Here is a 12409-nt window from a genome sequence, read left to right as displayed (position 1 = left end):
GGCACGTGGGATCCTCCCGGACCGGGGCACGAACCCGCGTCCCCCGCGTCGGCAGGCGGACTCGCAACCACTGCGCCACCGGGGAAGCCCTCCTCTAATAGTTTTAAACAAAAGCCCCATATGCTGATGATTCCCCAAACTGTTCAATCCAGGCCCCTCCCGTCCTTCACTCTCCTCCAAGCTTCTAGCTTTACACATCCGGTTGCACATGAGCCGCCTGCACTCGGAAATCTCGCAGGCATCTTACGCTTGGCACGTCCACAATGATCTTCCTTCCACAAAGCCTATTCCTCCCTCTTCCTGTAGGCGTATCTTATTTGATGGTACTGGGACCCAGCTAGATAGCCATGTCAGAGAGTGGAGGGTCATCCCTGACTCATTTTTCTTTATCTTCACCATTCAATCGCTCTTTAAATCCTGCACATTTTAGCTCGTTCATACGTCTCAAACCTGTCTCCTCCATCCCCACCAGGACTGATCTGGTTCAGGCCCTACACACCTCTCTCTTTACAATCACCTCCCAATTGGTCAGCAAGGCCTCCAGCTTTATTGCCCTCAAGTCCATTTCCTATACAGCTACTGAAATAATTTTCTTAGAATACAAATCTGACCATCTCACTCTTCTGCTTAAAGCCCTTTAGGTCGCCAACAGAATCAAGTTATCACTCCACAAATATTTATTGAATGCCTACTACACGCCAGGGATTGTTCTTAGCCCCGGGCTACAGAAGTGAACAAGAGTCCTTGCTTTCTGGAGCTCACAGACAGACGAGGAACAAATAAACAAGTAAATATAAAATATGTTAGATGGTGATACGTGCTGAAACATAAATAGGGTAAGGAACATAGGGAGTGCTGGTGGGAGAAGACATGATTTGAAACTGTAGAGAGAAAGCCTCTGATAGGGTGGGGCTTATCCTGAGCTCGTTCTGACTTCTCCTCAGGTCTCATATTTTATCACTCCCTTCCTTGAGCATCTGCTCCAGTCACTCTAACCGCCCTTTCTGTTCCAAATGGCTCTCTCCCTACCCTGGATAATTTCATTTCAGATTAGTATTAAGTATCACCGCCTCCAAAAATTAATTCTGCCTCCATCTCCTCTCTCTCCAGATAGGTTAGGGGAACTCAAAAAAAGCGTTAGCTATTTCATTTACAAAGTTCCCTACTAATGTGAGTAAAAAACTTGGGCTACTTATTTCCTATGACTTAACATTTAGGACTTTCAAAGCTTTAAAGCTCAACCTTTAAAAAAAATTGAGGTATAACTGACATATAACATTATATTAGTTTTTCTTTTCTAGAAATAAAACCCAGCTTTATTGAGATGTAATTCACATACCATACAATTCACTCATTTAAAGTGCACAATTAAATGTCTTTTAGTATGTTTACAAGGTTGTGCAACTGTCAGCACAATCTATCTTGGAACATTTTCATCACCCCAAAAGGAAACCTTGTACCCATGTCCCCATTTCCTTCCAACCCACCTACTCTAAGTAACCACTACTCACTCTCCTTTCTATCTCTATAACTTTGGCTATTTGGGGCATTTCATATGAATGGAGTTAAACAATATATGGTCTTTTGTAACTGGCTTCTTTCACTTAACATAAAGTTTTCAGGGTTCATCCATGTTGTATCATACATCAGTACTTTAGCTTTTAGTCGAATGATACCAATTGTATGTATGGATTTATCAAATTTTATTTATCAGTTGATGGTTACCTAGCTTGTTTCCACTCTTTGGCTTTTATGAATAATGCTGCCATGAAAATCTGTGTACAAATTTTTGTGGAGATATAAGTTTTCATTTCTCTTGGGTATATGTCTAGGAGTAGAATTGCTGGGTCATGTGGTAACTCTATGTTTAGTTTTTTGAGGAACTGATGAATTGTTTTCCAAAGCAGCTGTACCATTTTATACTCCTATCAGCAATGTATGAATGTTCCAGTTTCTCCACATCCTCTCTAACACTTGCTATTGCCTCTTTTTGATTATAGCAATCCTAGTGGGTGTAATGTGGTAACTTATTTTGATTTTGATTTGCATTTCCCTAGTAACAAATAATGTTGAGCATCTTTTCACGTGTATATTAGCCATCTATATATCTTCTTTGGAGAAATGTCTATTCAAATCCTTTGCCTATTCTTTTTATTAATAATTTTATTTTTCCCCAATAGTTTTAGATTTACAGAAAAATTGAGAAGATAGAACAGAGATTTCCCATATAACTTACCCCCAGATTCCCTGTTATTAACATCTTACATTAGTATGATACATTTATCACAACTGATGAACCAATATTGATACATTATTATTAACTAAAGTCCATAGTTTATTCACATTTTCTTAGTTTTTACCTAACATCCTTTCTCTGTTTCAGAATCCTATCCCGGATACTACATTACATGTAGTTGTCATGTCTTATTAGGTTCCTCTTGGCTACAATAGTTGGTCAGATTTTCCTTGTTTTTGATAACCTTGACAGTTTTGAGGAGTACTGGACAGGTATTTTGTAGGATGTCCATGTATTCGAATTTATTTGATATTTTTTCTCTTTATTATATGCATGATTTATGCATGTTGATGCTGACCTTGAGTGCCTGGCTGAAATACTATGTGTCAGATTTCTCCACTATAAAGTTACTCTCCCCCTTTCCATATGTACTCTCTGGAAGGAAGTCACTACGTGAAACCTACCTTAAGAAGTGGAATGTTTGGCTCCCCTACCTTTATTTTTTATAACTTTATTTATTTATTTATTTATTTAGGCTGCACTCGGTCTTCGTTGCTGTGAGTGGGGTTTCTCTAGTTGCAGCGAGTGGGGGCTACTCTTTGTTGAGGCGCACGGGCTTCTCATTGCAGTGGCTTCTCTTGTTGCAAATTGAGGTATAACTGACATATAACATTATATTAGTTTTTCTTTTCTAGAAATAAAACCCAGCTTTATTGAGATGTAATTCACATACCATACAATTCACTCATTTAAAGTGCACAATTAAATGTCTTTTAGTATGTTTACAAGGTTGTGCAACTGTCAGCACAATCTATCTTGGAACATTTTCATCACCCCAAAAGGAAACCTTGTACCCATGTCCCCATTTCCTTCCAACCCACCTACTCTAAGTAACCACTACTCACTCTCCTTTCTATCTCTATAACTTTGGCTATTTGGGGCATTTCATATGAATGGAGTTAAACAATATATGGTCTTTTGTAACTGGCTTCTTTCACTTAACATAAAGTTTTCAGGGTTCATCCATGTTGTATCATACATCAGTACTTTAGCTTTTAGTCGAATGATACCAATTGTATGTATGGATTTATCAAATTTTATTTATCAGTTGATGGTTACCTAGCTTGTTTCCACTCTTTGGCTTTTATGAATAATGCTGCCATGAAAATCTGTGTACAAATTTTTGTGGAGATATAAGTTTTCATTTCTCTTGGGTATATGTCTAGGAGTAGAATTGCTGGGTCATGTGGTAACTCTATGTTTAGTTTTTTGAGGAACTGATGAATTGTTTTCCAAAGCAGCTGTACCATTTTATACTCCTATCAGCAATGTATGAATGTTCCAGTTTCTCCACATCCTCTCTAACACTTGCTATTGCCTCTTTTTGATTATAGCAATCCTAGTGGGTGTAATGTGGTAACTTATTTTGATTTTGATTTGCATTTCCCTAGTAACAAATAATGTTGAGCATCTTTTCACGTGTATATTAGCCATCTATATATCTTCTTTGGAGAAATGTCTATTCAAATCCTTTGCCTATTCTTTTTATTAATAATTTTATTTTTCCCCAATAGTTTTAGATTTACAGAAAAATTGAGAAGATAGAACAGAGATTTCCCATATAACTTACCCCCAGATTCCCTGTTATTAACATCTTACATTAGTATGATACATTTATCACAACTGATGAACCAATATTGATACATTATTATTAACTAAAGTCCATAGTTTATTCACATTTTCTTAGTTTTTACCTAACATCCTTTCTCTGTTTCAGAATCCTATCCCGGATACTACATTACATGTAGTTGTCATGTCTTATTAGGTTCCTCTTGGCTACAATAGTTGGTCAGATTTTCCTTGTTTTTGATAACCTTGACAGTTTTGAGGAGTACTGGACAGGTATTTTGTAGGATGTCCATGTATTCGAATTTATTTGATATTTTTTCTCTTTATTATATGCATGATTTATGCATGTTGATGCTGACCTTGAGTGCCTGGCTGAAATACTATGTGTCAGATTTCTCCACTATAAAGTTACTCTCCCCCTTTCCATATGTACTCTCTGGAAGGAAGTCACTACGTGAAACCTACCTTAAGAAGTGGAATGTTTGGCTCCCCTACCTTTATTTTTTATAACTTTATTTATTTATTTATTTATTTAGGCTGCACTCGGTCTTCGTTGCTGTGAGTGGGGTTTCTCTAGTTGCAGCGAGTGGGGGCTACTCTTTGTTGAGGCGCACGGGCTTCTCATTGCAGTGGCTTCTCTTGTTGCAGAGCACTGGCTCTAGGCGCACAGGCTTCAGTAGTTGTGGCACACGGGCTCAGTAGTTGTGGCACGTGGCTCAGTAGTTGTGGCTTGCAGGCTCTAGAGCGCAAACTCAGTAGTTGTGGTGCACGGGCTTAGTTGCTCCGCGGCATGTGGGATCTTCCCGGACCAGGGCTCGAACCCGTGTCCCCTGCACTGGCAGGCGGATTCTTAACCACTGTGCCACCAGGGAAGTCCTTCCCCTACCTTTAGAGTACGGTAGCTACATAATCTATTTGGAATGCCTCTGTACAGATTTGTCTCTTCCTCATTTACCAATGTATTCAATCATTTATATCAGTATGGACTTATGGATATTTATTTTATACTTTGGGTTATAATTCAGTACTACTTTATTTATTTTCTTACTCAGATTATCCCAACTTTGCCATTGGGAGCTCTTTCTGTTGGTTCCTGCGCCTCTTTGACACAACGCGCTATGTGTGTGCATGTTTTTAGGATTTCCTTACTTTCTGGTACTACAAGATGCTCCAGGCTCATCTTGTATATTTCCTGCTCCAGTCCTACAATCAGCCATTTTCCCCAAGATCCCTGCTTTCTTTTTTTGACGAATAGTACTTAGAAACCAGATTCGGGTCACTAGGTATGCTCATTGCTACTGAGATATCTTTATCTAGTCTTTAATTAGATTATTTGTTTTTGTATTATTGAGTTGTAAGAATTCTTTACATATTCCGGATATGAGTCCCTTATCAGATATATGATATACAAATATTTCCTCCCACTCTGTTGGCTGTCTTTCACTTTCTTGATTCAATCTCTTATTGAGTTAAACAAATATTGGTGTATTGTACTTCTCCATATAAACTTATGTTCAGAGGCGGCAGTTCATGCAAGATTTTTTTTCTCTTTTGGTCCCCAGGTACCAAATGGTTCCTTCTCTACCAGTGAGATTTTTCTGGTATCTTCTGTGGAGATGCTCCTGCTTCACAGTATGGGCACTATACATGGGAGGTACAGAGCTTCACTGGTTAAGTGAGCATATATAGAACAGCTTCAAAGCTAACCTGGAGCTGCTGGAAGAGGGACTGGGGCTAGAGAGGGGTGGGGCATCTAGAAGCAGAGAGTGCCCATCATTAAAAACAAAATCACTTGGTTAGTATCCCTCTAAGAGTGATCACAACTCTGCTACATCATGGGAAATAGATGATATGTACCTATGCTGGGAACAGCAGGGCTTTCTTAGTAACCATTCAATGAGAAAAGAGAGGCTGCCAATTTGGTCTTTTATACCTCACACTAGAATCACTCTAATTGCATTTTTGTTTGCTCTGAGTGCTTCAGACCCTACCATGGAATTGAGGAGTGAGCAGCTTTTCCCAAATTTGAAGCTTGTTCCTACACTAGGTAAGTTGTATAGGGCAGATAAAGAAATGCAGGTCTCCAAATATGCTTAGAGGTTTCAGTATGTCTATTCACTATCCAACAACAAGGATATAAGAGATTATAATTTTGATTTAATGTGAAAATGGGAAGTGGTAGATAGGCTGTTAGTACTACAAATCAAGTACCATTTATTTAGGAAATGAAGAAAAATTTAATACACTTTGATATTCACTGACAGCTTACAAATTAATTTTCCAAATCCAATATCTGTTCCTGAGTTCCATTAAGGTAGGCAGTGCAATTTTCATCAGAGAAGTTCAGTGATTTACCTAAAGTAACACAGCTCCAAGCTAGGACTCTAGCACCTTAAGAGTGGTTTGACTTCCACCACAGTGTTCTTGCTAACATACTACTACCTAAGCACCCCAGAACTGTTTGGAGCACTTTGTTTTCTGGAGTAAAAAAGAAATTTTAAAAAATGAAATAAGTGTAAGGCTTTGAGGTTTTAAGAAATGATTTCCTGCAGCACTTCAACAGAAACTGTATAGGCAGAGTGCAAAGAGGAAACCAAAACTGGAAAAAGAATCTTAAAAGGTTAAATGGTTTAAGAGGGCAGCCAAGGAAGCCATCTCAATTTTAGTGTGTTCTTGATATATGGATCTAAACACAATCTGAAAAGACTAACCTAATATATTTTTGACCCAGAGTTGACCCAAACCCAATCCTAACTTGCAAAAGGAGGAAAGCTGAAGCTGAAGGTTTGAGGCCATCAATCTTGTTGCATATCTTAGATGGAAAACGTCAGCAAACTAGCCAAGAAAAGGATTACTGACCAAAAGTGAAGGAAAACAGCTAACAGGCAGGAGTATTCTAGATGTACATAAAAGAGTGTGAGTTTAAGTATAATGAAGATCCTTTACATTGCAAAAATTCTCTGTATATGTATATGAACTGCCTATGTTTACACACACACACACACACACACACACACACACACACACACAGAGTAATATCTTTTTTTCTTCCAACCAAGATATTCTGAAATTTACATGGAAAACCAGTGCAGGAAACACTGGAACATGGAAAACATGGAATATTGAGGAATGGCCAACCTTCTCTCATGAGGAATCTAACAATACAAAATGTGACTGCCTGTATTCTTCAGCATTCTCCAGAGAAACAGAACTAAATGGATGGGTGTACATAAAACTCTATTACGTATATACACATATCTCTATATCTATATATATATACAGAGAGTGATTTTTTATTGGGGTTATAATTGACATATAACATTATATTCGTTTCAGGTGTACAACACGAGTCAATATTTGTATATATTGTGAAATGATCACCACAATAAATCTAATTAACATCCAGGGGAAAAAAAAAAAAAGGAATGCAGGTCTCTCATCAAGTCCACTAGGGGTTGATTTTCCATCCTGAGCTAATTTAACCTACCAGCAGCATTTGACACAGATGAAGACACTCTCCTCTTAAAACATTTTCTTCTCTTCTGGGACACAAACCTCTCCTGGTTATTTTCCTACTTAACTGGCTGCTCCTTTTCAGGTTCCTTTGTTGGTTCTCCAGTATTCCAACATCTACACAGTGGAGGACCCAAGGACCAATTCTTGGTCAGCCTTTCTTCTCCCTCTACTTGTGTTCTCATTGAGATCTCACCTCTCACTCTGTCTCATGGCTTTAAAATCCCATCTATATGCTAACAAATCCCAAACTCCTATTTCCAGCCTACACCTCTTTCCTGAGCTCTAGATTTGTATATCCAGCTCTCTCTTCTTTACCTCTATTTAGGTGTTTAACAGGTATCTCAAACTTTGTATTTCTAAATCCAAACTCTTGATAGCCCCTTTGTATTTGCCCTCTTAGCCCACCCCCTCAACTCAACCTGCCTTTCCCATGGTCTGGCTCAATTTCAATAAATGAAAATTCCATCCTTTGAACTGCTCAGAACAAAAACCTTGGGGGCATTTGTTCACTTCAATCCCTCAGCAAATGCTGTCATCTTTACTTTTTTGTGTGTGGTACGCGGGCCTCTCACTGCTGTGGCCTCTCCCGTTGCGCAGCACAGGCTCCGGATGCGCAGGCTCAGCGGCCATGGCTCACGGGCCCAGCCGCTCCGCGGCATGTGGGATCCTCCCGGACGGGGGCACGAACCCGTGTCCCCTGCATCGGCAGGTGGACTCTCAACCACTGCGCCACCAGGGAAGCCCCATCTTTACTTTTAAAATATATCCTAATCTGACAATTTCTCATCCTCTCCACTCCTACCATCTTGGTCTGAATCACCAATATCTTTCACCCAGATTATTGCAATAGTTTTCTAACAGATCCTTCTGTTTTTGCCCTTGTCTGTAACCTCCCCTCTTCAGGAAAAATGGAAAATCGTCTATTTTCAACATAGCAGCCAGAGCGATTCTTTTATGATATAAGTCATATTATGGCATATTCTTCTGTCCCCACCCCTCTAACAGCTTCCCACCTTACTCAGAGTAAAGGTCAATGTTATTATAATGGTCTTCGAGATCTCAGCTTCTTAGATTAAACCTCGGACTTCATCTCTTACCTTTTCCTTGTTCATTCACTTCAGCCATACTGGCCTTTCTACCGTTCTTTAAATGCTTAATATGTGCCTCCCTCTAGCTCTTTGCTCCTAGAGCTCCCTTCCTCGTCAGCTCATCTAGATATCCACACGGCTTGCTCCTACTCTTCCTTTAGGCCTTTCCTCAAATGCTACCATCTCATTAAGGTCTTCCATGAACACCCGAAAATCACAGGTTACCTTCGTTATACCCTGGCACACTCTATTCTCCTTCTTATGTCTAATTTTTCACCATAGCACGTATCATCATCTCACATACTTTGTATTTTACTTATTTGTTTGTCTGTCTTGCCCACAATAATGTAAATTCCACAAGGGCAGGACCTAGAGAGAATGCATATTTGTTGAATGAATGAATGAATAAAAGGATGAGGAAGCTTTCTTATGTGTTAGAACCTTACCACTTCCTGAACCTTAGCTTTCATTTCCTTATCTGTGTCAGATTAAAGAATGAGAGATACCAGTCTAAAGAAAACCAGAAGGACCACAAAATCAAGGAGAGATAATAGAGGCAACAGGAGAGAGAAAGGAGAAAAGAGAGGCAACTGTAATGAGAGAGAGAGATACAAAAGGGAGAATGGGGGAAGAGATGGAAGTACTAGGAAGAAAACTCTGGGATTTATTTTTTTGCTCAATAATGGCTTCACTTGAACTATAGAGATTGCCAGATCCACCCTGGGGACTTGAGTGCCCATTCAGACTTCTCCCATTACTCCTGGACTCCTGGGTTGCTTCAAAGCACAGGACAGCTCAGGGTAAGATGATCTCTGATGAAGGCAACTAAAGAGCACACTCCTAGAGGCCTTCTACTTTCTAGTTAGTCTGTAGTGATTTTACAGGACAAAGCCTCTTTTTGAGTCTGAAAAATCAGCGGTTGGGTCAAAACCATAGCAGAGAAAATTACCATAGGGGACAGGGTCTCTCTGCAATTCTGGTCATGTTATAGGTTATCTTGATCCTTTGCTTACCCAAGATTTATCCCTATTAGAGATTATCTGGAGCAAAGGTGTGTATGAAAAAAGAGACAACTCAACAATACCACTGAGTAGTGGTTTACCACTACTCAACAATACCGCTGAGTAAAAGAGTCAGCATAAATGGAACCAGTGCAGATCTCTCATTTCTTTATTATGGAAGGAGTGTTCTATTTTCCACTGGCCAGGAAGGCTATGAAAGTAAAAAACTACAAGAGCCTTGCAACTTCTTGTTAAATAAGTTTTCTGACACATGACAACGAGTGATTAATTACTGTGTTAGAAGATAACATTCCTATAGAGATTTGCTGGAAATACAGATGCTGTCTATGCTTGATTAGACATTGCTTAAGGAATGCTGAGACACACTGCTGCTACAGTCTATTATTTCTGGCTATTTTGGTATCGCTGTTATATTTATTTTACGTAGCTTCACATTCAGTAAAATTGATAGAGCCCATTTCATAAAACCTGTCCCTACCAAAAACAAGAACAGAAAAAAATAAGGCTATCAAGTGTGTTTATGTACATGGTGTATGTATGAGAGCGAGAGAAAATGAAGGAGAAAGAGCCTATGAATAGTAGGGAGGCAGTACTCCTTTTTGTAACACTTTCTCTCTACAAAGAAAGAATTGCAAGGGAGATGCTGTTTCTCATAAGCCAATAAGAAAACTGACCCACGTCAGCTGGTTAAAACGTTCAGGGCATTAAAGATAAACTAAACTTCGTCATTATCCAAATTCTTTACCACAAAAAGAAGCCTTGATTTGATACCTAGTCATTCATCCAATACACAAAATGAGCACTTACTCTGGTCCATGCACCGAGGAAACAGAAAAAATCTGGGCTTCCTGGAGCTTACAAGTCTGGTAAAGATGTGTCTTTTGAGCTGAGATCAGGACAGAATCATCCAATGCTATACACTTAAGCTAGCCTATCTCCTCTCATAATCCATTAAGAGTAGTAATAGCAGTACCTCTCCCAAGAGGTCACATTTCAGCTTATACCCACTTCCTTGGATACCACTCCCAGATCCAACTGTGAAAGGCATGGCTTTGCTGAATAATTGCTTTGCCGATATATGGCCCATCGATGCCAACCTGAATACCGCCCAGTCAACATTTCATTATTCAGATGCTAGTGTTTTTACTATGTGTTCGGGCCCCATACCGTCTGCCAAAAGCTCTGTTAATTTACTTATTTCAGCTAAATAAAAAAAAATCATTTAAAAAAAGGATGATTGAATTTAGGAATTATATTCCTCAGAGAATTAGTAATGCTTCTCTGTATCCCTCAGGCCTCCATGTTCTTATCTTCCCCTTGTCAATGTTATTATGAATAGACTAATTCAATAATGAGATCATTCCCCATCAGAGAGACCAAATAAACGCAGCAATCAGTCACACCTGGTTTCCCTAATCTGAGCAAGGAACGCTTTCCAACAAATTTAGCCTAAAACAGGGAATTTAATGAACACACACAAATAGAAAGAAAGACAGGGAAGGAGGACAGAAAAGCAGAACAACAGGGTAGCAGTGGAACAAATGGAGTGATAGACTGGAGAAGACAGGTTAAAAGTGAAGATACTGGGTTATACGATTTCAAAACGAAGATCCTAGCATAGATGTCTTAATAATTGTCAAAGTAATGTAACATTTCATCATCCCCTTAAGTGTCTCCAGAATTACTTCAAGTTTTCTTGAACTTCTACAAGAATCAAAATATCAAGTGAAAAAACACAGAAATACTAAATATTAGGTAGGAGCATTCTGGACTATTAAAAACAAAAGACTTCCTCGCCATAAAGGAGTTCATGGAATAATTCACCTAGGTATAATCGTCAATAAAGCACCAACACCATAATCATTATCCATCCTGTTCAAAACTTAAGTTTTCATTAAAGCTCCAAAGGTCCACTGATTTAAAAAAGGTATGGCTAGTGTTGATACCATATGAAGAGAGAATAAAATTAACTCTTGTATTTGAAAACGTGTATTATAAGGAAACACTAAAAACTGAGATCAACAACCCTAGAAAAGAGAAAGTGAAAATGCTATTTAAAAAAGAACCTTCAATTACATAAAGGAACAGTGGGAATAGTGATGAGTAACCATTTTCCCCCCAATGAAAAAAAGAAGGGGGGATGGGTTTCAACTGGGAAAGATAGAAGAGATGAGGAAACAGATTCATGTAAAAATACATTCAACACGTTATTTAGGATGAGAGAAAATGTAAAAGATCCAAATGTCTACAAATCTGCATATATGTAGATAAATAAATTATGGTTTACTTACTCCATGGAACATCTGTTCAGGTGTTAAAAATAATACTTTCAAGGGATATTAATGGATGTGGGAAAAACCATGCTTTCACAGATTATTACTGATATAGGAAAAAGCAATTAAATGAGTAAAAAACCCATTAACAATTTTGTAAAGAGAAATGATATGCATGCCCATGAGAAAACTCACCTAGACACACAGCACATGTACAAAAACCAGGAGAAAGTATATCAAATATCATAGTCTCTAGATTAAAAGTTTATGACTGTTTACATATTCATCTTTATATTTTATGTTACGTATTTTATGCAATGAGTATATACTACTTTTACAATTAGAAAATAAAGTTACTAAAGTTCTGTAGTAAAAGAACTTAGGTTAGACAATAGGAAAAATTACCTGTTTAAGAGTTGTTAAACATCCAATAGAATTTTAGAGAATTACCTTTTCTATAACCAAAGTACATCTATTTGTTCCATTTTTTCCTTTTTTTGAAATTGAGGTATAATTGACATATTAGTTTCAGATGTACAACATAATAATTCAATATATGCATATATTGTGAAATGATCATCACAATAAGTTTAATTAACATCCATCACTTCTGTTTCTTTTTTTTTTTTTTTTTTTTTGGGCGCC

General features: G+C 38.2%; 1 protein-coding gene across 2 annotated transcripts in view; it reads right to left on the bottom strand.

Annotated features, from left to right (window-relative positions):
- EXOC4 (exocyst complex component 4) overlaps positions 1-12409 on the bottom strand; it is an 839136-nt gene that overhangs the window by 46874 nt on the left and 779853 nt on the right. The gene's annotated exons all lie outside the window — the stretch shown is intronic.

This window comes from Lipotes vexillifer, unplaced genomic scaffold (genome assembly GCF_000442215.2).
Source record: "Lipotes vexillifer unplaced genomic scaffold, Lipotes_vexillifer_v1.1 scaffold71, whole genome shotgun sequence".
In the NCBI taxonomy this organism is placed as follows: Eukaryota; Metazoa; Chordata; class Mammalia; order Artiodactyla; family Lipotidae; genus Lipotes; species Lipotes vexillifer.
Note: the sequence above shows the minus strand (reverse complement) of the source record. Positions and strands in the feature narration are given on the sequence as shown.